We start from the raw sequence: 26,964 nt of genomic DNA on the forward strand, positions 1-26,964 counted from the left end.
CTCCAAGCAGAATGAAGCAGATCGTGGCTGTGATATTTCAGAAATAAAAGAGAGTATGTGTTACACTGCATGTTGCTCCCATAAGATCTAGCAATAAGCAGCCCCATGATTGGCTTTTCTGGTACAATTGTAAATAGAAAGGATCATTCCTAATTTAAATGCATTCACAGTATCACAGAACAGAATCTAAACCAATGATTTGCAACCCTTATGCATTTAGTTGCACATAAAAAGAGTACCCCACTGAAAACTTTATTTGCATGACAGCTACTGGGGAAAAAATATATCATCTACAACTTCTGTAGGGCTTCTAAATATCCATATCTTTGAGTTTTTTTAGGATGCCATCAGAATTGCATCAGTAGGGAAGTTTGTTTCAGAACTCTGTGGAAATTTACCTTTAAGGCAACGGGCCCCTCATCTGTAAAAGACAAGTCACTCTGGAGCCTGTATTGCTATCTGCAGAGCAAAGCTATTTATTCTGCTCCAGCTGGAGCTAAGTGTACTGGTGTCTGCAGCAGTGCTAAGAGAATCTGAGACTTAATTGTTTAAAACAAAAATTATTCATCTTTGATTCAACAAGCTGAGGGAACTTGTTTCTGAAGGCAAATTGTGTACATTGATAACCTCAAGCATTTTATCTTCATGACACTTTTTCTTCAGTTTTGGATTATTCTCTAAGGCTTTTTCCTTTTCCCACTCTGTCACATTTTCACTTTTGTAAACTTGGAGCACTTTTAAATGGATCAGGATGGGATGACACTTGAGTGGTTCTATACATCATTTACTAACTGTGCACCTCACTAAAATAAAAATCTATCACGGACAAATTCTTTCATTTGCTTTTCCTTATACAGCAAAAGAAAAGGGACAGATTTTAGAAACAAAAGACACAGGATCCAGAAGAACATGGGTTAGGCTGCCATGAATCAGCATATTTTCCTGGTGGCATTACTCAGAGACGACCAAGAACTTCTGCTGTTGTAGCATCCCACTCCTTATGTATTTTGGTATCATAGGGATAATAGAAGAAATAATTTAATCTCTTTATTGAATGAAGAAGAATTTTTAAATGTAGCAGAACCGCTTTGGCAGTTTCAGCCTATACTCTGGTGATAAGGGATCTGTGTGTCCTGGCAGCATCTCTGAGCTGCCTGGGGATCCATCCTGGTTCCAGCTGCCTTCTGCTACTGGAGCAGCAGACATGCTTGAAGTGAGGTTAAGGTGCTTGGCCCCCAATGCTTCCCACCCACTCCCTGAACAGTTTGTTCTCACATCCTCAGCCCTGTGCTTGGTGCTATTATTGTGCTCTTTTCACTCTGAATGGTCTTCACAGTCAGAGCCACAAAACACGACAGAGTTCAAGATACCAGCTGACACTTGTACGCCATGGAGCTTCAACAACTCAACTTAAGGAGCTTGTTCTTGCTCTCTTTTTTACTGCTGGGATATGCAGCTTCCCCAAAGTCATCTCCTTTGTCTTTCTTGTGTCAGGTGTGACCTGAATTTCACTCAAGCCTCTTTAACCTGGTGTACGTGCTTGAATTCCTCAGCATAGGAGGGTGACATAATAGCATGTACTATCACCATCATGTTCATCAAGAGTAACATGTATTTCCCTATAAAGGTAGACAGGTGTTATGCAGTAGAGATGTGCAATGCAGCACCTCTCTGAGAACTACAGCCCTCTCTAGTCCCATGCTGATTGCTCTGACTGCTTCATTTTACTTATACCAGGATCATCTTGTAAGCCAGTTGGAGTCCTTGTGGCATGAACACCAAGAAAGGAAAATGAACTATCTACAGATATATCTAATAGCATACACTATAGCAAACTTCCATTTCCCCAGATGTACATATTTCTTAAAAATATTTAAATAGTTTTCACAAGCTCTGTGACAAACGATTTTCATTTCTGTGGATTATGAAAGCAAAAGTGCAAGCAAACAGAAATCACTTCTAAAGTAAATGCTGAACTTCTGAGGATTAAATTAAATTAAACTGTAAAAAATTTAATTTGCAAATTATAAATTGTAAAAAAACATAAATTAATTGTAACAAAGCTATCATTTAGGAAGGAAAAAACAGTAACTGAATCCAGTAAGGGGCTCCAGATCAAACTGCTATCATAAAGAAATTGAGATCTACAGTCTGTTATAGCTGTCATCATTAAATGCCAGAGGAGTATTCGCTCAGGTGCAAATTTTGGCTAAGAAGCTTCTTGCTGTTCTGATAATACCTACGGATCTCCAGACAGCCTGAGATCAATCTTTCCAAAGCACAGTGGGAGTATTTTGAACCCAGTGCAATAGTCACCTCATTGACAAACTCAGGATAGTTGCACTTGTTCTAAAGCCCACTCAGAAATTTGTAGCATAGGGAAGAAGAGACCTGTGAAGAAGGTATATGATCTAGAGCAGAAGTCTGCACCTCTCTAGTGCCTATATAAAAGCAGATGGCTTTTTTGTGTAAAGTAGGTGGCAGTTGTACTAATAATCCCCAAAATAACCTGATTAATCTATATTGTGGAATAAAGAGTTCTCACAGCAAAGGGAAATCAAATCTTTAGTGGGAAGCAGCCATTTCTGTCCTTTCTGTCTGCTTATCTGAAGAACATACAGTGCCAGTTCTGGCTCTGTCAGTATATATCAAACACTGGCATTTCATCAGGATTGTACATTTAAGTGCACTGTGCAGAGCTGGACAATTACAGAGATAACTTTAATGGAAATGCATTGTTAAAATAACTCCTCTGCCTACAGATAGTATAAAAAATTGTAGGGCATATCTGAATATTTTAAAATATTTGGTTAACCTATCTCAATTCATAAGTGCTCTCTTCCTGCTTTCCTCAAAGATGTTTCCTACTAAACATCTGCCAGCATGAACCACACTATAAGGAGAAGCTATCAACAGAGGGGAATTTTAATAAACACAGTTCTTTGTTCCTTGTATTTTAATGACTGATATAATTAGAATGAAGGTTAAGGGAATATTTGTTTTCCTTCCCCTCAGGGCTACTTTGAAACAGTTTGACTTGCAAACAGCATTTCAAACTCTTGCAGCTATAATGCTTAAGTATTCTGATATTGTACAAGGAAAACAAACAAAAAAAGAAATGGTTAAGCAGCAAGACCACCACCCAAACTCTTTTAAACAAGTGATTATAGCAAAGGCCTACATGGAAGTTAGAAGTTTCAAACTCTGTTGCTCCATTATTCATTATTCAGCTTTGTAAACCCTGCTTCCAGAAATCCAGGCAATGATGATACATGTTCCAGAATGTCACGATGGTTTTTCAGGAATTTCCTAGGGTCTAGTTAGAGACTAGCTGTGGGTCAATATTCACATTTACTTGCATATGTAATTAAAATCTGTTAGTTCAGCTAACAGCTTAAACTAGCCATTATCTTCCATTAATTCAGGCAAATTGACAGTGGAAAAAATACAAACACTTTTTTCTAACCTTCACCATAAGCATACCAGCCTTGGTCATGATGGAATCAGCTGCTAATACAAGTTGTATCCAGGTGAGGTGTGGATTCACAGTTGTCTATCAGATTAGTCAGAATACAGATTTCATTCTGTCCATGTGTTTTTATGTTGCTATGTGGGAGTCTAGGTGATGCCTGATTTAGCAAGCAACTACTACAGCTGTATGCCTAGAAGTACTTGATCTGTCATAAAACCTGCTGTGAAAAGACAACTCTTCAAAAAAGTTTTAGAGAGTTTGATTGTAGAATCATTAAGGTTGGAAAAGACCTTTAAGATCATCAAGTCAGACCATCAAGCCAACACCACCATGCCAACTAAACTATGCTCTTAAGTGCTATGTCCACAAATTTTTGGAACACCTCCAGGGATGGTGACTCCACCACTTCCCTGGGCATCCTGTTCCAGTGCTTCACAACTCTTTCAATAAAGAGATTTTTTTCTAATACCTAATCTAAACCTTTCCTGGTGCAACCTCAGGCCATTTTCTCTCATCCTATCATGGGTAACCTGGGAGAAGAGACTTGATAACCACCTCACTACGACCTCCTTTCAGGTAGTTTAAAGACTTAGAAGGTCTCCTCTCAGCCTCTTCTTCTTCAGGCTTGACAATCCCAATTCCCTCAGATGCTCCTTGTAAGACTCATTAGACCCCTCTTTTAGTGGGGGTCCCAAAACTGCCCACAGTACTCGAGCTGCTGCATCATTTGTGTCGGGCCCACAGGGACAATCACTTCCCTAGTCCTGCTGGCCACGTTATTTCTGATGCAGGCCAGGATGCTGTTGGCCTTCTTGGCCACCTGGGCACACTGCTGGCTCATGTTCAGCCTCCTATCAACCAGCCACTCCTCCCCAAGCCTGCAGCATTGCATGGGGTTGCTGTGATCCAGGTGCAGGACCCAGCACTTGGATTTACTGAACCTTATACAGTTGGCCTCAGCCCATTGATCCAACTTGTCCAGATCCATCTATAGAGCCTACCTCAGGCAGATCAACAGTCCCACCCTTACACTTAGTATCATATGCAAATTTACTGAGGGTTCCTTTGATCCCCTCATCCAGATCATGAATAAAGTTATTAAGTGAAACTGGCCTCAAAACAGCCCTGGAGTACACCACTTGTGACCAGCCACCAACAAATCTTTGGGCTTGGCCATTTAAACTGGTTGAGTGAGTTCATACTAGATCAGCAATCCAAAAGCTGTAAAGGACCCAGAATTTGGATGCAGTAAAAAAACAGATCCTTCAGCTCTCCAAAATTTGTGAAGCACTGTCAACCCACATGGGATCTGATATGGGACTTTTAGGTACATGATCTGCAGAGTCAAGAATCCAGATTTTAATCCTTTCCTCCTGAAATCTTCTTCACAAGAGAAATGGAGAGCTTCAGATTTTTCTAAGTGTTTAAGAGGTAGATGAGTCCAGAGATAGCTACCATCTGGTCCTACCAAGTATTTATGCTGAAGTATATTCAGAAACCTCACATATACTCCTTATAAATATGCAAGTTAATAACAGTAGCTAAGAACAAACCCTTCAAGGAAGCATTATATGAATCTTGGATGTCAGAGACAGTAACTGTGGTCAAGAGCAGACATGTTATTTCTGGGCTCTATGCTGCATGCAAAGTCTACTAATAGATAGACTGAATAGACTGCTAGACAGTTTGCTGATAGGTCATCAGGGATGAAAACATTCCTGTAAACTGATAGGTAATTTTGAGAACTAGATCCACTACAAAGAAACTTGAACCAGCTGGCTAAAACATAAAATGAACACTCTTCCAAGGCTTTACAATTAGTGTAAGATGAAGAACAAAGCTGGGAAGAAGTATGGTAGCCCAGCTACTGGAATTGGAAAAAGTCAACCTACTGTAGCCATTGTAAAGGCCATCACAGGGTCCTGTCACATAGAATGACAGAATGGTTTGGGTTGGAAAGGACCTTGAAAATCATCCAGTTCCAAGCCCTCTGCATGGGCAGGGACATCTCCCACTAGATCAGGTTGCTCAGAGCCCCATGCAACCTGCTGATTCTTTATTTAAAACTTCCTCTAAAACTTAATTTAAAACTTCATATCTGTCTGTACAGAGACCATCCATTTTTTCTTTTCTGAGTTAGTCTTCAGCATACCAATACCAAGTGGGAGTTGTTTTTGTTTCTATCTGATACAAAAAGTATTGTCCATGAGAAGGCTTTGTATGAGTACTCCTGGTGTGAAGTTGTGTCTTTTAATCATAATAAACTTTATATTGGAGGTTTCAGGGGGAGAAGCAGTATTTCTTACTGAGAAATTTAAAATAACATGTACAAGCTGCTTCATAAAGCTGTTCTGAGAGTCAGCTGAAATCAGAACCACCAGTTGAAACAGTACAAATCTGATGATCTTTTCTTGGTAGTTTTTAAATGGAAGTACTTCAGCTTCTCACCTCACTACCCACTTTTACTCCCTTTTTCTTTCATATTTAAGCAACCTGCGACTTTTGAGTTATATTTTTAATCATGTACAATTTATTAGCATCAAAAACACAATTAAAAGTTGCTCCCTGATGTCAAGAGCAAGGTGACTACAGTCCGAAATAAACAAAACTGACCCCAAAACAACATCTAGGAAATGGCAACTTCTGCGAATCCTTCACCAAGTCCAAACCTGCCAGAGCAACCAGCACACTGGCAGTCAGAGTCAGAGCTTGGGGCCACCTCACACCCCATCTCTATTCTCATCACAGCAGTGCTTGCTTGGGGAAACTCGATCCCCCAAATTAAATAAATAGCAGCAATGCCAGGAGGAGCTCCAAAGCAACAGCATCCTCATGCTCAGCTGCCAGCTGCACAAGGCTCACATTCTGTGTGCTTGAGCCTCCGTGGCAAGAGGTCTTTCCCTCCCAGCAGTTGGTTCTTGCCTGGGTCAAACCCTGTCACAGTGCCTGTGCTGCAAAGTCCCTTCAAATTTACAATAAATGAACAAAACCAGACATAAACATAAGAGAATTAAATGACTGAGTTTAACTTCCTGGGTTTAGACAGCACTTGCCCTCCTGGCAGCAGCTTTCAGTGCCTTCTCTGTGAGCAAAGGCTGCATTTTGCAGCATCATTTCTTTTCTGATCTGCCCCAGCCACTTCCAGAGAAAGCCAGAAACATGAAGATTTCTTCAGTTTTTTCCCCATCCTACGGCTCTTCACACTTTCTTTGGTCCTACAGAAATCTGGCTAAAATGCTATAGCAGGAACACAGACACTTCTAATTTCCATACCATCATCCTGAACATTAATAATTCCTAATTTTAGGGATTGCATTATATCAGTGAGTTCCACCTGAAATATTTATGCTAGTAGTAACTTGTAAGTAAATTTTGGTAAAAGCATGTGAATACTGGCAATACCTTCCAGCAAGATCCAATCAGTATTAACAACTGATTATTGCTTGTACATTCTCTTGGAATGCTGATATATGATGATGCTATTCAGGTTTGGATTAATATTTCTAGATTTTTATCTCATAAAACATTTTAAATTGGATGAATGGCAAACACTATTATAGCTAAAAGAGCTCAAAGTATGGCTGGGGTAAGAACAATTGCCAGCTGGGGTTATTTTAAAGGAATTTTAAGAAGTTATCCAACAACTGAATTTTGTTACACCCAAAACCAATTTGACACCAGGCCAGTGATTCTTTGACCCTACTTAACAGTAGTTTTAAACTCTTATCACATAGCTGTAATAGGAAAAGAACATTTTGTGAGAACACCATGGTCTACTCAGCTTCTGAAGTGTGTTTGGTAAACACAGCCTCCTACTTTAGATTATTTTTTTCTCCTCCTACAGAGTGGACTGAAAGGGAAATTCCAAGAGTTACACAAGAAAAATAATCACTGCACTGCCACCGTTTAGCACCGAGACCTCAGAAAAATGTGGCAACGTTTTAAATATTCTTTTGTTTGTTTGTTTGTTTTTCCATGGGAGACTGTAGTTGGAATATTAATCTCATTTTGAAGACAGCCTGTTAGCCAGGATCCCACCTGGTGTAAACCTGCATCAGCTTCCCTGGTTCATGGTGGCTGGAAATCTGTTGGGTTGGTTTTGTTTCTTTTGTTTGGTTTTGTTTCCCCTCAGTTATTATCTCCTGATCCTCCAAAGTGATCTGCTGCCTCTGGAGAGCCTCACACTTCCCTGAGTGTGTGTCCATGGCAGCATGAAGCTGGATGGGAGCTTGGGGGGTCCCTGGGGCTCTTCCCAGCCCTTCAGGTTCAGCTTGGCTCAGAATCACTGCTTGGGCTGCGTCCAGCTTAAAGGTTTTCCTCTCACTTTGCTGTAAAGCAGCTCAGTTTCTGCTATTATTTACGCTGCAGCATCTTCCCTCATATACCTCAGGCTACTGGCATGAAGAAGCATCACTTAAAAAGTAATTTAGCAAATAAGTATACTTTCCCTGGGGTGCAAATAAAAGGAAAAGTTGTAGTAAATAGCTAATGTAAGCAAAAGGTGCCTTGGGGGAACCCTAAGAATCACTTCTTTGAAACCAGCAATAACTTCTGGTGCTATTGGTCCTGAGGCAGCAGCAGTCAACATTGTTTAAAAAAGCTCCCTTATGGTGTACTCATTAATTAACTGCACTGTTTGTTGATTCTAGATTGATTCAGTTTGTTCTCAGGAGAGTGTTTTTGGAAACCCAGTAATGCCTTGATGCAGAATTTCATCTTCAGGCCCTAAATTCCCAGGATGCTGCTTTACTGGGACATATAGAAGATGAAGTAAAAAGAAGAATTTTTTAGACAAAAATGATAATCAAAATATTTTAAATTCAGATGTAATTTTTGAAGATTTTCCCCACAGAGCTAAAAAATTACCTGCAGCAAGGTTTGACTGACAGGCAGGCTTTATTAAACAGAGAACAAGACAAATGGAATGCAAAACAGATAGGAAAGTATTTGCTCCTAATTACTCGAGAAAGCATTTTAATTAAGTTGTTTGCCAATTAATGCCTCATTTTTAACATTCCATAAATATTTAAACGTGTTTCATAAACTTTTCTTCACAGGGAAACACTCGTGAATGTTGTTAAAGAGATTCTTTGGGATCTCTTAATGCATTATGCATTACAATTTAAGTTTTATTTGCTCTTCTTGTGAATATATAAGCAAAGAAATATGTCATATCAAGTCAGAAATTATATATCAATATGTCTATATTAAATCTGTATTAATAGGATATTTGAAATACCTTCATGCAAGGACTGTCCTTCTATTGTACGAATGAACAGCTGGGAAATTATGTAGAACCTGAACTAGAAAAAGAATAGTGAAATTGAAAAGCAAATAAATGTGGATACCTCTCCTTTTTCACACCCCTTCAGACTGGTTACTCAGAGCTGTTTATACCCAGTTTCACTATTTAGAATGTTTCAGTTAAAAAAAAAAAAAAGAAAAATAAGATGTAAGTGGCAAGAAGGGAAATTGGAATGGTCTAATAGTGCTGAGGCCTGATTCTGCCTGCATCTTAACCCACATGCATCTATGCCCTTTGTCTCTGGGAATTTACTCAACCTACAAGCTTAAAACCTCTCCCCCTCAGTCTCGTTAGGGCAGAAACCTGCTCCTACATTTGTGTGCACCATAAGTGGAAATGAAAGTACCAAGACTCAAACCACTGCTCTCTTCATCTCAGCAAGGGTCTGTTTTTCTGCCTGCAGAAAATAAATCCCTCTTTCTGCTTTCTGTTTTAAAGGCATCCTGTTTTTATGGAGAAGCTGATTCTTTATTTAAAACTCCATACAGGCACTTTATCTGTTTATTTATTCATTCATTTGTTCTTCCCAGAAGTTTCCTTACTCATCCAAGGTTTGTTTGCTCAAATGACCACAACTTCCCTTATCTCAGAGCTTTACTTTACATCTTGAAACCCAGATCCTGCCCCACACCCTTTTTGCTGCCATTAGTCATTTATGCCTGGAAGCAGGCTCTGCCTGCCGACAGTGCAGAAGAAAGATAGCCCAGGCCTAAAACATCAGTGGTCTGGATGGAAGGGGGCACGGGTAAGTGGGAAGGGGCACAGGTAGGGATTAGTGCACAGGTAGGCAGGAGGACAAGGATGAGATGAGAGGCAAGAAGGAGGATGCAGCTGGGAAGTTCACTGCCCGGTGAAGAATTAGGGTCTCAGCATATCTCAAGGGCTTCCCCACCCAGGGCTTCCTTGGGTTACTTCTTGCAGAGCCATCCAGAGCTGCTCCTCACCCTCTTTGCTCAGCTCATGAAGTGGCAACAAACTCCGAGCCCAGGGCAGGAAAAGGGCAGGTCCGGAAGGAGGCACTGCGGTTGCACCTCCTCACTGGGCTGAAAACAGGGACCCACAGCTCCCCAGCCATGACCTGGTGGACATCGTAGACTGTCAGCTGTTTCTTCAACAATACTTGTCTTAAAAAGTTTAATTACTTGTCAATTTATACCTATAATCAAACTACAGCACAAAGGAACTGACCTGGTCCCCTGCACTCGGGCTTTTTCTGCCCTGTGTCTATATACCATGTAGTGAAAGCCTAGGAATCACATCTTGGACATCTCAGGCCTCTCTTCATTTTTTACCCTTTTCACTTTTGTCTCCCCCAGCTCCTCACTCAAACTGAGCACAATTTATAACCTGCCATGAAGCAGCCCCCACCTAGCTCTGGAGCTAGCTGACTTACCCAGTAAGAATGAAGAGATGTTTGCGAAACAGAGTAGTAACTTATTGATCAGATTAGAAGGTAAATTTTGCAACCAGTACTCCCAGAGTCATAAGGGAGTCAAGTAAAAAAATCCCAACTAAAATAGTTTACTCAGAAAATTCTTTTAAAAATAAACAAAATTACTGCCTGCTCAAACTGTTCCTATTACAAAAAAAGGAAGACTTCAAAGGAAATTCTCCCTAGCAGTGGGGTTTCTTTGTAACTTAGTCACTAAATGAAATCTAGGAAGTCCATTAAATTAAATAATTTTTCTGCTTCCTTTACTGATTTTTAAAAACAGTACAGAGAGGTGACAAACTCCTGGAAGGGAAAAAGCAAACAAAGTTGTAAAAAGCTAAAAAGCAGAGAGAAACCATATGAACAAGTAAATAGGATAAAGGAAAATAAGTGTTTGAATGAAGGTTATCACAAGGGAGTCCTGAGGCTGACTTACACTCCTGGGTGCTGCCATACTATGAGTATTAAGAAACAGCTTATCTTTCCCTCTGTATTGCAATACACAGAGTTTTTGCCTGCAGAGATGCTAAGAGAGAGCTCCTGATCAAAGTCTACATCAAAATAAGCACTCCCTTTTTCCTCCCACCACTTGTAGTGGGGTGTTACCTGGCCCTCAGGGATCTGCAGCTTTTTTCCAGAGTGTCTTCAGCAAGGGTCACAGATGGTCATTCAGCCAAAGGTCCTTCAGCCTTAGGGCACATCTTTACAGAGTAACAAGACCTGCTTTACCAGGGAGCATTTCCCCTTTGTTTAGCACTGAGATCAAGAGCTGCAAGACTTGACCTACACTTACTAACAACATCTCACTGCTGAACTTAGCTAGAAAATTATGTACACATGTAGCTACTCACAGAGAAAATACACTGTCTGGCTAAATGGCAGGAGCTCAGAGTAGCAGATAAGCTCAATGTTTCACAGGGGTGTTCATTCTTGCAGCTCCCAAATTCTGTGGGAGGAACTTTGTAGGGCTGGAGGGTCTCTCAGCCCCTGTACTCACACCATGCATCTGGGAGAAGCAGATGTGGTTGAGCTCAAAAGCATGCTTCCACTTTGAGGACGTAGCAGAAAATACATGGTAATAAAACTTTCACATTTTTTCATTTACCTGTGTCATGTGTCATGTGGAGCAGCCTATGGCTGCCAGCAGCACAGGAGGACTGCAGAGAGGGGACTGGAGCCCGTGTTTGTTGTGTTCCAGGCAATTAAGCTTTTCTTCCATTTGCTCGTTTGATTTTCAGCTACAAGCAATGAACAGTCTGAAGTTAAAGGGAAGCACAGGGACAACAGTATCTCTCTATCAAGCACAGATTTACCACTGGGCAGACAAGCAGGTTTTAATGTCAAGCAATGCCTGTCTGAAGTCTTTCCTTGTCCTGGAAGATGTGTGTGAAAGAGACAAGTCCTTTGCTTAAGGACTTGTTTCTTGAGACTGGATTTGTCTGATGGCAATAAATCCAGACTTCAGGTTTTGGAGGACTGATTTTGCGTGGTCCTTCAAGAGGAATGAAGAAATGTCACACACAACATAGCCAGCTTGCAAGGTTTTGGTAAGATATATAGGAAGAATATTTCCTTTCTGTCACACACTGTGCTCATGGATGTTGTTTCTTTAAAACTTTTTTTCTGCCACTTGCTGGAATTCAACAGAATTCAAGGGATTTAAGGAAAGGAAATCACAGTGTGTCCTCACTAGCACGGATCACCCAATAATCAATTCAATGGCTAAAGCACAGGATGGGAGCAAACCAGGGATCCTTGGTTCCTCTTACACATTTGTTACCTTTGTCTGCATTAAGGAAGACAACTATGAGAATCTGGAGTAACTCCAAACATTTGCCAGCTGGTTTTGAATGTTCTCAGCTGTGTGTGCTATTGGATAATCTTGGACTTATTTTGTGCTGTTTGTTGCTGCCAGATAGTGTTACTGTTTAATGACAGTGTTAGAGGAGGCAAAAGTAGGTCCAGCTTCTGCAATACAAATAATCCTACATAGCTCTAGCTGAAAGTTAATGTAGTCTGAAAAGAGAAAAAAAAAAAAATCCTCCAGTGTATTCATTTGGCTGCTTCTCCTAATACTTGTGGGAAAATAAACAATTTTCAAACCTTTAGTTTTCTTCCCTTCCATTACTAAGGCCAGTGCTTTTCTCTGATGTGAAAAAAAATTGAAATACAAACTGAAATCCCTTGCAGACTTTCTGTCAAAGCAGTCTGATCACCAGAAGAACTTCTTTCAATTACTTCCCTTAACCTTGCAACAGGTTTCGATGGTTTGCCATCCAGGCTCATGGAAATTTTCTGATCTACTCCTAGATCAAAATAGAAATTTCATAGGCAATCAAATACTCCTGCTTTCTAAAAACTTAATCAGCAGCTCAACAACCCACTATTATTGTCTCTTAAAAATGAGGTGCTCCATCATAACCTCTAAAATCACTGTTTTCTTCTTCCCAGCACAAGGTCTAATTAAAGACACAAGTGATCTGATGGAATTTTTGCCAAGGTCTGTAAAAACTATGCAGCAGAATTTGCTTAGAAAAAGCATTGTTTTTATTCAGTGAATAAATTCAAAACAACTGAAGGTCTTGGTTAAAAATACTATAGGTCCGTTCAATAACATATCATTTGTCTTTTTGTCTACTTTCATCTTTAAAAAAATCTTTCCCTCTTTTTAAAAAAATTATTCTATTTTTCCTTTAAATTCTCCTTATACTTTCAGCTATCACTTTCCCTTGCCTGATAAAAATGTTCCACTCTCTTATTTTAAATATGGAAAGTAATGACATCTCTAGAAATTTCTAATAAATCAGCTATGTTTTTACTCATACAATCATAAAATAATTTGGGTTGGAAGGGACCTCTAAAGGTCATCTACTCCAACCCCCCTGCAGTAAGCAGGGATACCCTCAACTAAATAGATTGCTCAGAGCCTCATCAAACCTCATCCTGAATATCTCCAGGCATGAGGCTTCAACTACCTCCCTGGGCAACCTGTTCCATTTTTCCACCACCCTCATGGTAAAGGGTGTTAACTAACATCCCATCTAAATCTACTTTTCTCTAAGTTAAAAACATTGCCCTTCAAGCTCTTATAAACAGTCCATCTTCCATCCTTACTCTCAGAATCTAGAACTTCATTCTTGCAGACTGAGTCCTTCTAAAATTAAAGAAATTTCTTGAGAGCTGGATTCTATCAGAAAATAAAAATATGTCCCAGGCAAAAGGTCTTCCCAGAAAAGAACCATTTCATCCCAAATCTCAGCTGGTTTTGGACTGTTGGAATGTTACATTTTTTCCCTTGGAAACAAGCAGACAACCAGATGTAGTACATAACCCCTTCAAAAGTCTTTTTGATTACAAAGTTGTGGTAAACAAAGTAAAAAAAAAAATAGTTCCAGCACATAGTTCCCCAAAATACTCATAGACCTAACGACTGAATCTAGAGATACTATTCCCAATGTGAATCTGTGGGATCTGGACTGGCCCTACTATTCAGTGAGGGGATGTAGGGAGACCCTCAGAGCTGGTCTGGGCTCAGCCTCGGCTTAGCCTGTGGCACATGGGTGATTTCCTGGAGCAAACTGTCTCTGCCTGGCTGAGATTCAGGGGTTTCATCTCTTCTACCTTGCCACCCCAAAGCCTCTTTTTCTTTTTTTCTTTTCTTTTTTTCCTTTTCCTTTTTTTTCCCTCTTCTTTTCTTTTTTCTTCTTTTTTTTTTTTTTTACTTTTTTTTCCCCACAGAAAGGCTACAGAGGCTGGGCAAAACACACAGTGTTTCCAAGCACCTCCCCTGCTCAGAGGACCATAACCCTGATGTGGGCACATGCCCACATCCCAATTTACATGCAGCTTAAGCAAGGTTTCTATTGCCTAGAGTAACTCTCATGGCTGTGTAACAGAGACATTTTTGAGAAGGTCTGGCAGCACCCTTACTGGTGTTTCACTTTTACCCCTAGGACACTTCCCATACAGCAGCCAAACACCACCACGAAGGAGTACAATGTTTTGCACGAGGGACATCCTCTCAAAAGACATGAAATTGTAGTTGTGTGCTGTCCTTGTCTGTCTAACACAGGCTTAAGAAATGAATAGCAGCCATACTCAGATGGTTCAGTCCTGTGCTGCTGCAGCCACTCCACAGATACCATGAAAGCTCCTGCATGCCTCTGGTGCTCCGGAGATGTGCAGCTGGTGCAAGGGGTAGGATGAGTAGCAAACAGCTGCTCTCTGAGGTACATTGCTCTTGGGACTGAGTGTATTTCTAGTCAGAAATATGTCAGGGAATTAGTGGTAGCTGAACCACAAGTCCCACCTAGCTGAGACAGCCAGTGGGGACTGCCTGGCAGTGCTGCCAGGGGAGTCACACTGTGGGAGGATGGAGAATCATAGAATGTCAGCTTGCAAGGGACCTCAAGGATCATCTGGTCCAACCCTTCTAATATTATTTGGTATGATTATATGATATATGATATTTATATATGATATATGATATGATATTTATATGATATGGCTCAGTACCCCATCAAGCTGAGACTTAAAACTTTCCAAAGTGGGGGAATCTACCACTTTCCCTGGGAGACCATTCCAATGTCTGACTGTCCTCAGAGTGGAAAATTTCCCTCTTTTATTCAAATGGAGTCTTCCCAGCAGCAACTTGTGCCCATTGCCCCTCCTATTGTCCATGTGACTCCTTCTAAATAGGGAGTCTCCATCTTCTTTGTAGCTGCCCCTCAAGTACTGGAACACTGTAATAAGGTCTCCCCTATGCTTTCTCTTTCTGAACAGACCCGGTTGCCTCAGCCTCTCCTCATATGGCAGGTGCTCAAGTCCTCTGATGATCCTCCTGGCTTTTCTCTAGACTCTCTCCATCCTGCCTGCATCCTTTTTATAGAGTGGGGACCAAAACTGGATGCAATACTCCAGATGTGGTCTGACAAGCCCTGAGTAGAGCAGGATGGTGACTTCTTTGTCTCTGCTGGCAGTGCCCTTGTTGATGCAGCCCAGCATCCTGTTGGCTTTCTTTGCTGCTGCAGCATGCTGTTTGCTCATGTTGAGCCTGTTGTCTGCTAAGACCCCCAGGTCTCTTTCACAAGGCTGCTCTCTAGCTAAGTGGATCCCAGACTGAACTGTACGCCTGGGTTATGTGTTCCCAGGTACAAGACCTTGCACTTTTCTACACTGAACTCCATAAAGCTCCTGTTAGCCCACTTAACCCTGTCTGTCTAAGTCACCCTAGAGGGTGACTCTCCCTTCAGGGGGCTCATCTTGGTGTCATCAGTGAACACCATGGGACCTTTGTGCCTGGTAGCTCAGACCCCTCCCTTGAAATGGTGCTTTCACCTGCTAAGGAAAAGCCCAAGTTTCCACAGGTAAACTTGGAGCAGTGTCCCTTTTAAACCATACTCGAAGGCATTTAACTCATCCCACTTTTTGGATTTGGGAGTCCAGTGACTTCCCCATCTGACAGTCTCCATAATTTTTAGATGCAATACTAGACTTGGCCTGTAGGCCAGAAATACAGACCTGACAGAAACTGAGAGTTTATCCTTACATGGCTACTTCTACCACTTGAAGGAAGCAGGGTCTCCCATGGAATACAAGCACCCTTTGCCAATTTTATTTTCTCTTTTAGATGTGCTTAGATTCATGCAGCAAAAGGGCTTTTCTAAAGGTGGTGTGGCTCAGTAGTAGGAAGAGTCCCTGTGAAAAAGAAGAATTAAAATCCATGCCTAGCTTTGCTGTAGCATGTAGCTTTCAGTCACTCACAGAATTACAATAAGGCTCCCATTAGCAGCAGCCTACAGTGGTCTCATACATAGCATGGATTTACTTCCCATTCCTTTTTGCTGGAATCTGGTAAATATCAGCATTTACTATTGTCCATTTTGCAGAGATATAAGAAGACACTGTCTATATTTTTTTTTTGTCTCTCAGCATGTCTCTCAAGTCCTCTATGGTTTTATTTCACCGAGATCCACTGATATGTAGGCAAACACTGGTTACAATAAATCTGACACATTACAAAAATAAAAGCTGCCAGTAGATTTTGATTAACCTTTTTAGAAGATCTTTCAACACCCTGTGCCCAATCTAAATCTCTTTCTGCTGAGTGCAATTTGTTCCACATCCAGACAACAAAAATATCTATGTTCTGGTGAAATGTGTGTTAAATAAATTCAGAATTTTCAAGCTGGTTTTAAGAACTAGGTGTAAAAAAAGATACTGAAGCATCTACAAGTGCAGAGAGATGCCTTCAGCAGAATCACTGTCTCTTAAAACCTCTCTCTCCCCTGAGTCTCTTAGGTATATCTAGAAAGAAAGGGCTTATCCCATATCTGAGTATACTTGATTGCTGTGTAGAATTTGCTAGTGAATACAGTCTTCAGATAACAAATTATATTTAAGCTTAGTTGCAAAGACAGGAACACAAATCCATTTTTATATATGTCATCTACTTCTGCAGGGATAAAGATCAAAATCCCTAATATCCTTCTTCTAGCCCTCTTTAAACAGAGATTTACACACAGATTTATTTCAATTCCAGTTGATAATGACTTGTAAGAGTCTTGATGTCTTTGGAAAAATCAGCCTTGGCAGTTCTCCATTGACCCCCATAGTTAAGAGCACCACATCAGCTTGAAAATGGCTTATTTGTGTGGCTGAAAAGAAAATCCAATCCAGTTACATATTAGGTCAATTATTTAAATTAAATATCATAACTCTTCCCTTTGAGTGTGCTTGGCATGATTTTGGTTTGTTATTCTCACAAAACAGATAAATATTTATTGTATTGTTGTTTCTATTTAACCTCACCTGCTATCAGGACTGGGGGTTAATGGATTTACCTTTTGGGTTAGAGGGAACCAGCATGTGGCTTGTATTTTGGCTACAGTAAGTGGCATTCTATCCATGAAATAGCAAAAAAATTTGTGCAGCATAAGTTATTTAGAGGAGAAAAAAAAATCAGTACTGTGTCGAAAATGACAAGAGTAAACATGGAAATTAACTCCTGGCACATCCTTTGTTCTGGGCTGTAATACTGCTATTAAGATTGCCTCTTTTTAATAGCTTTCGAAAGAATTTCTTGCATAATGGCATTTTAGTCATCATGTTAATGTCAACAAACAAGGCAGATTAATGCTTATAATCCTGAGCTGTCTCACACTCTGCTTATTAGAACTGTAGGCAGATCTTCATTAGGATGAATGACATCTGAATCTATAAGCTCGTCACAACAGAGGCACCTTCTTGCCGTGGTGTCACCCTGCAGATGACAATGTCGGCCATTATGAATGACACTCCACAATTCGTTACTTCCTGCCTCAAATTGCAGTTAATCTTTCATCCAAACTGTACACATGTGCAGCTTTAAGTGGGCTATCACAGCAAGTACCCAGTAATGCTGCAAGCACATGGAGAATGACAGAAGGTAAATTGCTTGTCAGGAGGTCTGTATTTCAATTCACAGCATATTCCAAACACGTTGTGGTGAAAGCTCTCCACAACAGCTGCTTTCATTGCTAACTATTTTTGATGTAAATGTCAATAAAGCTCCAGGCCCTTTCATATTTTTGGCCAAGACTGTCCATCTTTCCCTATGCAGGCTGGCAGGTTGAGCTCCATTTATCTACTCTTAGGAACATGTCCTATAATAATGATTGTCTCTGGAGACCGTTTAGAGTGATTGAAAGCAGTGATTGGGACAATAGGCTGCTGAATTTCATTGCAGGATTGGGTTGACAGGTGACTGCTTTTATATCCTCTAATCTGGAAGAGAAGGAAATAAAAACATAGTTGTATCTAATCAACAGACAGGCATCTACCGATTGCAAATCTCTGCCTTCAGTTTACCCTTCTCATCAGAACGACTTAGCCACGAATTATTACAGGGCTCTTCCATTCTCCAGTGATCAGAGGATTTTCAGAGGAAGGGAAGACAGAGCAGATATGTACTGCCTCGCTAGAAGTGAGAAGTAGGGAAAGAACAAGTCACAGGCTGCATGGCTCTACCAATAGAAACAGCAGCTGCTGCTTTTATTAGCTGCAGCTAAGATCTTCATTTTGCTTAATGAAAATCCCTAAGTGCTGCAAAAAAAAAAAGGATTTCATTTTTAATCAAAGAGATCATGAGTGTTATACATTGCAGATGAATTTTAACATGCTGACTGTAATAATATACTTTCCCCCCCCCCTTTGCATTGCATTAGAAGTTCTGTAAACTCACTAAAGCTACCATGGACTTTTTATTTTTCTTTTATGAAGTTGGTAATTAACACACCGCTGGGTTTTCCAAAGGAGATGGGAAGATGATCAGGTAGAATTCTGAAAAGAGTATGGCAAACAGTCTAAAATATTCACTCTGCACCAGCATCTGGCTCCTTGGCAGACCCCAAAGACAGTTGTGCTGGCACCTTTGAAATTCCCTCTGAGTCCATATAGTTGCCCATGGTTACACAGCAGCTGGGTTCTGGCTTCCTCTTCTTCCCTGCTATCATGTTCCCCCCACCTCCATTCACCTTTGCTTCTGTAAATCACACACACTTCTGCCCACCAGCCATGCCTGTGTTAAATCCATTTCATTCTCTTGTTTGCAGATTAGGGGACATAGGGAAAGCAAGAATTTGCCAGTGTCCATCTCCTTTTGTCTAAATCCACAGTGGTGTAGTTTAGTTCACATTTGACACTGATTTTATTTACTAGAGTCTGATTCTCTACAATAATGAACAGCTTTCTGTAGCTCTAGGCAATGCTGACACAAGTTGTGAGAATAATATGATTAAAAACAGTTAACTACCCAGATCCTAGCTGTCAGAGTCAAATCTCTGACAAAAAAGAAAACAAAAAACCAAACCAGAACAAAACCCTCCACACCATATTATCTGAATTCTAGCCTTCAATTAAAAAAAAAAAAAAGGCCACAAGTGAATGTTATGTCAGTAAGCCTTTAGTAACAGCAATTCTGTTTTGGAATTTTGAGGGGAAAATATCTACAATGTGACAAACATTTGCAGGAAATTTTATTTCTTCTTGCTTAGTGAGTGTGGCTGATGGGCCACCAAAATAATCCTTTCTGCTTCAAGACCCTCAGATCAATCTGGAATGTTTAAGACTTGGTAAAGAATATAAGCATTAGGCACATTTCATCAGATCCCAAGTGCCAGCTTCCCAGTTCGTGCAGACTCCCCAGTGGGGATAGAAATATTCAACGCCTCGCAGGCCTCGTGAGGAGGCTGGAATGCCAAAGAACATTACAGCTTTTCTTTTTAATGAGATAGCTTTTAATAAAGAAAAAAAAAAAGAACCCATGTGAAGTTTTTGATAAATATGGGCAAGGGAGCTGTTAGAGATTTCTTTTAATATATTGGTTAAACTGACAGACTACAGAGAACAAAAGAAAATAAAATGCAGCAAAGTAAGGAAGGCCAAAGAAGAGAGGATATATGAAACAAATAATCTACACTTTGTTTACATACAAATATCAATTTCCATGCTATGGAAAGTTAAGACTAAGGAAGACTTTTATTAACAGTTGGTTGGAACAGTCTAGCAAAAGTAGCCCATTTCCCACCACTTAGAACATAGCTGTCACTCAGACTTCATCTTTCCTCATCCTGACCCTAGAGAAAAATTGTGTGTGAATCCAGACCTCAAATCAGGTCTTTTTTTTTTTTTTTTTTTTTTCTCTTTTTTCCACCTTCTCTTTTCCTTTAAAATGTACCATTTCTCGCTAAAAAAATACTGGATGAAAGATGCATTGTCAAAAAATACACAAAAAGCCAGCAAATCCATAACACTTAGAAGCTGGGAAGTTTTCTGCATGCAAGAACATTCACTAAGGCATAAACATCATTACAGAGCCAAAATTCTACAGTGACAATACAAAATCCTGCTCTAACTTACCCTAAAACAAAGAAGTGGATTATTTTTATTCACAGTGGTACTGAAATGCATGAGCTTGCTAACATCAGGGAGAGGACTGCTACAGGAGAACACTGAAAAGAAGGAAAAGCAGGGAAATTAATAAAGAATTATTTCAATAGGGAACATAAAGTTGGTCATTTGTAGAAGCATGATTGTTCCTTCAAGTAACAGTTTTAGAAGACTGTCCAGCTACTTGCACTAGTGGTTCTTAGATTGTTTTTGTGGGCAAGCTACCAAAGAAATCTGCCTCTGGTCAGCCAAGGCAATAGTCTATTAATTTGGAAACATCTTAAATATGAAGAAACTGTTTACTGGCTTGCTTTTCGTTTTATATAACTTCCCAGAAAGCTATTTATTGTCAGCTGCTTTTTGTGACCAGCTTCACCTCAGTTATCTTTGCTTATCCAGTTACATATGCAGGAGTTAACATATGGTCTCCTGTACCCTGAACATCTTAGGCTTCACAAAATCACAGAGTTGCAGAATGGTTTGGGTTGGATGGGATCTTAAAGTTCATCTAGTTCCACCTCTCTGGCATGGGCAGTGACACCTCCCACCACACCAGGTTGCTCAAAGCCCCATCCAACCTGGCCTTGAACACTTCCAGGGAAGGGGTATCCACAGCTTCTCTGGGCAACCTGTGACAGTGTTTCACCACACAAAGACCTAAAATCATTTTGCCAAGATCTTTTGTAAAAAACATAAGATTAAGCCTGATTTTATGCTGCGAAGTAGTACTGAAAGAGACAGACAAAAGTGTGAGTTTGGATCTGTCGCTCCTTAGCAGTTTGGGCAGACCAAAAACTAAAGGACAGAATTATTCTCTATTACCACCCCCCACCACCAGGAAAAAAAAAAAAAAAAAAAAAAAAAAGGAAGAAAGAAAAAGAAAGATAAAAGGGGAATGAAGACTAGAGTTTCAAAGTTAGAAGTTTAAAAAAATTGGAAACAGATTTACTAAAACAGGGGGAAGCCAGTAACATATGGGATAAAGAACAAAGTCACAAATGTCTCCAAATAAATACAAATATATATATACAACCCGATCTCGATGCTGGCAGGGATAGGTGCCTGGGGGTCCCTTGTGACAGGGCCGACTCAGGAGAGGGCTCCACGGCTCTTCCCAGCACCCGATGGATGTGGATTCTGAAGAGCCGTGGTGGCAAAGGAGCGCAGGGGAACAGCAGCGAAGCGAGGAGCGGGCGAAAGAGAGGGGGGGCTGGGGTCTGCCTGAGCTTCATGGAGTATGGGCAGGAAATGGGAGGGAATAGAACCCTATGTGTTCCACCTCTTTCAGAGTATAAGAAAATCCTCCTTTAGTTCCTCGTACTCAACTATGGCAGGATATTTATGAGGATGAAAAACATTTTTTGTGCAAGCCTGAAAACCTACTGGATCAGTGGATAACTGGTTGCAGTCCCGTGAAATGGATGTCCACATCCTGGATTTCACTCTGACTCACACATTGGGCAAGACTTTCATGGGTTTGCCACTATATCAGATAAGGGGGAGTTCAGACAGGAGGCGTGAAGTGGTGCCAGAGCCTTCTTCAGGGCCTTTGCTCAAAGGCACAGTTCGTTGATTCTGATTTCTGCAGGAATAATCCTGCAGAAAATATGAACACAAAATACCTTTTGTCATTAACAGTGACATTCCCAAGAGACTTTCCTCTTACCTCTGTCAGACTATGGAGGTCCTAGCTGGAAGATCTAGGTCTTGAGAAGCCTGAGATGTGAAGCTGCAAAGCTGATATTAAGAATCTGATGTGCAAAGGCTCTAAATCAGAAGAGACACATCCTTCTGGAGACACTGGGATAGACACCTCCATCTTCATTCAGAAATATACTTATTTTATACAATTTCTGTTTCTGAGTCTGCCTAGAACTGCCTCACCAGCTGATGGCCAAGGAAGCCCCATTGAGCAGGGCAAAGCAGAAACCCTTGTAGAACTAGGCCTAGTTCTGTATTCAGAGAAATTGTGACATGCCAGCCCAACAGGGCACAGCAGAATGACCAAACAGGAAAGCCAGCAGCCTTGAACCTGTAACCTGAGTTCCCCACATTGATGGGAGTCAAGATACATCCCTATGCCATGCTATAATAATCAAGTCCCTGGAAAGTCTCATTAAGACAGTTTTTACTGGACAGCTTATTTACATGTGATGGACAAAAGGAAGCCCAGTAGACTGAAGTGAGATGCAGTTTGCCCATCTTGTCTCCTGAGCACACACTGCACCACTGATGGATGTGTTCCTAAAACCTCAGCCATATCCTACATTATCTTTCAGGGTTGATATGTATGTCCGTAGCAGACACACAGGTTTTCTGAATGTCCATTCTGTCTCTAGCCAGGCTGCCAAACATCTGGAATTTCTAGGCAGAATGTCAAGATCTTTAATTTCTATCTGGACAAAAATTCTGGCAAGAAAATGGAATGCATCCATTTCTCCAAAGGGAGAAATTCAATATATGGTAGCCTTTCATACTGTTCCAGTCAAGAACAGCATGACCTTCTGTATGGAGTCTCAGATCACGTAAGCTGTAGCTAAACTTGGTTTTTTTAAAGCCTTTTTTTTTTTCTTCAGATTTTTTCTCTACAGGGGAAAAGACTGTACATATGATTTGCTGTTTCCAAAATTACTGTCTGTGCTTTGTTGGTTCATTTTACCTTCTTCATCATTGTTCTAGTTTAGACAAACACTATCTTGAACAGGTTCTATGTAGAACTAATTCAGTATAGATTTATGTTAAAATCACTAACACAGCATAAATGTCTACAAGTGCTCAGTGACAATATTGGGCTTTTGTGAAGGTATCAATATGATGGAATGTATTAAGCAACTTGTGCAACTCTCCTTTACTAGAAAGAACATGGTATCTGCTGAAGGTTTTGACATGTCAGTGTTAGTAAAGCCTAATGGGCTATCCTCCTGTTCGTAAGAGCTGAGATCTGATTTCTGTTGCTAGCGGAGATTCTCCTATAATGGCAGGTCTTATTATTTTTCAGAATGTAATTTCATTTTAATTTAATTTCATTTCTCCCAGGTAGCTTTTGGCACCCCACTGAGGTAAGCTAGGCTCAGTGGAAGGAAAGAGAAAAGCTGCTCAGGGATGTGAATCTTAATGCAGTAGGACAAAACTCAGTCAACCTAAGTTGTAGGGCATCTAAATTGCTAACTTGGTCATTTCATTTACATGTCTGAAGTTAAATGGGATGAATCACTCTCCATCAGGTTAAAGTCAGTGTAGATACACACCCACATCACCAGTCCCTGGCATACTGGGGGTCATGCACTGAGCTGATGTGAAGTTATCAGCCCTGGAGAGTGGGTGGTTTATAGATTCCATACTCTGCAAAGCACTGTGTGAAACAGCAGCCTGATGCACTGTGCCAGATCCACAGTTTTCTATCAAAACCACTTTTCTGAGGAAGTCCAGCAGTCCTGGCCTTTCCAGGTTTGGAACACACTTGATTAAAAACAATTTAGTGTAAAAATATTGGTTTTAAATTACTTCTGTTTAATTTCATTCTTCAACAGAGTCCACCATGAAAATATCCAGTAAGATATTAATTGCATTAAAATGAACTCTGGCTTTTCAAAATATTGAATAATCCAAAGAATGATCTGCAAGACTGACTTGAATGTCTGATAATAGTCTGTGTCACATCAGTGATGCTGTATCTGTACCATGGTATAGCAAAAACATGGGGCTATTGGTGAGTGCATTTAGCTTGCAATATTTGGTGAAAAATTAACCTAAACTTCTCCTAAAGAGAGATGCAAGGCATAATCTGAAAAATGTCACAAACAGCAAAGCAAATCTTTGATATATGAGGATATGTAAAAGTCTGTTAGGCAAAGTGTGTAATGGGGTCCTTTTATTTACAGTGAAGCAACTTGTTACTGTCTATAATTTTCCCCTTTAATTGTTCACAATGGAGGAGTTAATGTTTGAGAGAGGAGTTCCAATTAGCTCACATTAAAAAGTCAGAAGGAGAGTGTGTTTCCAGAAAGGTGTATTGCTACCCTGCAGCTCCTGCCAGTCAGCGTAGTGTCAGACATGCATCTTGTGAAATTTTAGATCAGTTTACTAAAAACACATCCACCATGGGCTTACAACCTATCATTGAGGAAGCAAATTTATGCGATGGTGATTGACTGGTGCACAATTAAATGTGATGGCATGAGGTATCAGAGTAACACGGGAAATTTGTCCATTGCTACATGTTATGTGAGGGATGATTCATCCCTGAAAGTATCTCAGAGCAGAGGTGCAACTCAATCAACTTCATGCCAACTGCACCTCTGACATGATTATTGCTCCTTTCAAAGCAGCTGAGTTCTTTTCTAGTGGCATCATTAATTTGTGCTATTATAAGGCCAGTATGAAATTTATGAAGATGAGTTGGCATATAAATACACGTCCAGAAGGAATGTGAAAAGGAAATACGTTGAAGTATGCATGATTTCAGTTATCTGTTTCATTGAGTAGGGCATGTCTTGAAAAGAACATTTATGAAAATGTTCCAAATGGTGATTGCTGGGGCAATGGTGGCTTTTTTTGTTTTGTTTGTTTTGTAAATGTTTTATTGGTTGCTGTCATCGGCATGATGGTAAGGAAGAAAATGAAGAAATGTGAAAGGAGAGACACAAAACTGACAGCCCTTTTTTTGAACATTGAAAAATATATTTGCTGTTATAATATTCTATAATATATTATTACAATGGGAATTTCAGTTGATGGATCCTTTCACACACTTGGACATTGTGCATTTGAGTAGTCTCTGCTGGAACAGACCATAGCAAGCAACCAACATGCGGTGTCTTTTCATGACAAAGCAGAGATTTGACCTTGTAAAGTCTGTAACTGGACTACAGTTTTTGACCCTAGCATAGGTTCATGCTGGAAATGTGCTGGAAAATCCAAACACTATTTCACTGGTTTGTTTGATTTCAACATTCTTATGAAGTTTACTTGCTAGTGGCTGGCCTCCTGGTTAGTAACCTTACTAAGGTTATCCAGTCAGAGTCTGGGATCAGAATAAACAATGTCAGCAAGAAAGGTTTAAGTTACTAGTACTGACAAAATTTTATAAATGTGTTGGGGAATCCCATGGCCTACTCATAGAAAAACTACAGCAGAGAGAGAAGTCACCATGTGTGAGGCATCAAGGAAAAAAAGTGTAAAACCCAGAGAAATTCCAGTTAGGAAGTTCACAGTGTTGTACCTGGGTCTCAGGTGGACCCTCTTTATGAAGCTGAATCATAACCTAATCAAACAAAGCCATACTGCATGAATACAGCAGTAATTGACATTATCTATTTATCACTGCTTGCAAGGACTATCAAGAGATGTACTCAACTCTGATTAGAATTAGGGATAGAAATAGGGGAAAACAGACACAGTTTTTTTTTTTTTTTTTTTTTTTTAAGACATAAGACAGGGTAAGAAAAATTTTCGCGCATATTTTGCATCCTTCTGGGGTATTGCTGAACCTTTTACATCTTGAGTGCTGTGAGAATCACCAATAAACCACTTGAGCAACTTGAGACAAAGCTTCGAGTGTGGAACAGAAAGACCAGGCAACAGAGGCTGCAGAGATAACTTGGGATGGGTTCTTCACAAAACAGTGAAAAGGTTTAAGAGCCACAAAGGAGGAGACAGTGAGGAGACAGCTACCTCCTTGCTCAGTCCAGTAATATTAATGAGTCAAATGAACACACACCAGGAATCTGACTCCTAGTTTTACCAGTGCACAGGCTTGTGTTTATTAGCAATTTCTCCTCATTTTCAGGCAGGCACCAAGTCCATGCTGGTTAGCTGGCCACCAGCAGGGCAGACAGTTGTGAAGAGGGGAGTGCAGGATGCTCTGGGACAATGGGGCAGTGTTGTTAGAAATGAGCATCCGAAAATGAGCACTGCAGAAAATTTTGAGGAGGGGGGAGAGCATGGGCATCTCTCATGTTGCCTTTGATGCCTGGATCAGATCCTCTTTTGGACCAACAAACTCTAACACCTCTTCTGAAATCAGCTCCAATTGGTGATGAGCTACATCTGGCCTGTGAAATGAAAATAGCAAAACCTTTGATTGAGTCCAAGCTAAGTGGATCTTCATCATCTGCTCAGTCAACTTTTGCCAAGATGAATGATACTGTGACAGTATTCTAATAATTTCTGAGGTGGATTCCCTCCTTTTTTCATCCATCTGAAAAAAACCCAAAAATCAAAACCAACTTCAAGCAGTTGGAAAACTTACTGCTCTGAGAGGGAGGAATTTTGCTCTTAATTTCAAATATATCCATTGCATTTCACTGGCTAAAATGAAGCACTACGTGTTAGCTTAGGACAACACCCTTGGTGTTAAAAGGGGACTTGGACTTTTTTACTATGTCATAATGCCTGCTATATCATTTAAATTTCAGTTTCTTTCCTATAAGCAGTTGTTATATTTGACGGACCTTGGATATTTTATTTTCAAGGAGTTTTATTTGTGGATGAACTAGCCTGACTCAGAGAAAGAATGGTCTTCCTTTGCCACCTCTACCACCAGGCAAATAAAAACACATCTTTATATTGCATTCACAACTGAGCTTATCAAACAAATAGAAACTTTGGCACATAGAGGGCAGCTGTACAACAATCACCTGTGCTGTTCTGCATATTTGGTGGAAAGCATTAGATTTCAGTACTTACACTGTATTGATACTCCAAGTGCTGGAGATAACAATTAAATGACTCCAGTATAATTTTCCATGTATCAGTCTTTCAGCACATGAGAAGACTCAGCAGCCATGCAAAAAAACCCACCTAAGGCTGGCTTGCCAAGGGTGCCTG

The 26,964-nt window shown here is 40.3% G+C and overlaps 1 long non-coding RNA gene across 2 annotated transcripts in view; it reads left to right on the forward strand.

Annotated features, from left to right (window-relative positions):
• Positions 1 to 26,964, forward strand: part of LOC139793767 (uncharacterized) — an 86,761-nt gene that overhangs the window by 22,957 nt on the left and 36,840 nt on the right. For both annotated transcript variants that reach the window (XR_011724787.1, XR_011724786.1), the window contains exon 2: positions 7,317 to 7,402. This is a non-coding gene — a long non-coding RNA (uncharacterized lncRNA). The remainder of the gene's footprint in view (positions 1 to 7,316; positions 7,403 to 26,964) is intronic.

Source organism: Heliangelus exortis, chromosome 2 (genome assembly GCF_036169615.1).
Source record: "Heliangelus exortis chromosome 2, bHelExo1.hap1, whole genome shotgun sequence".
NCBI lineage: Eukaryota > Metazoa > Chordata > Aves > Apodiformes > Trochilidae > Heliangelus > Heliangelus exortis.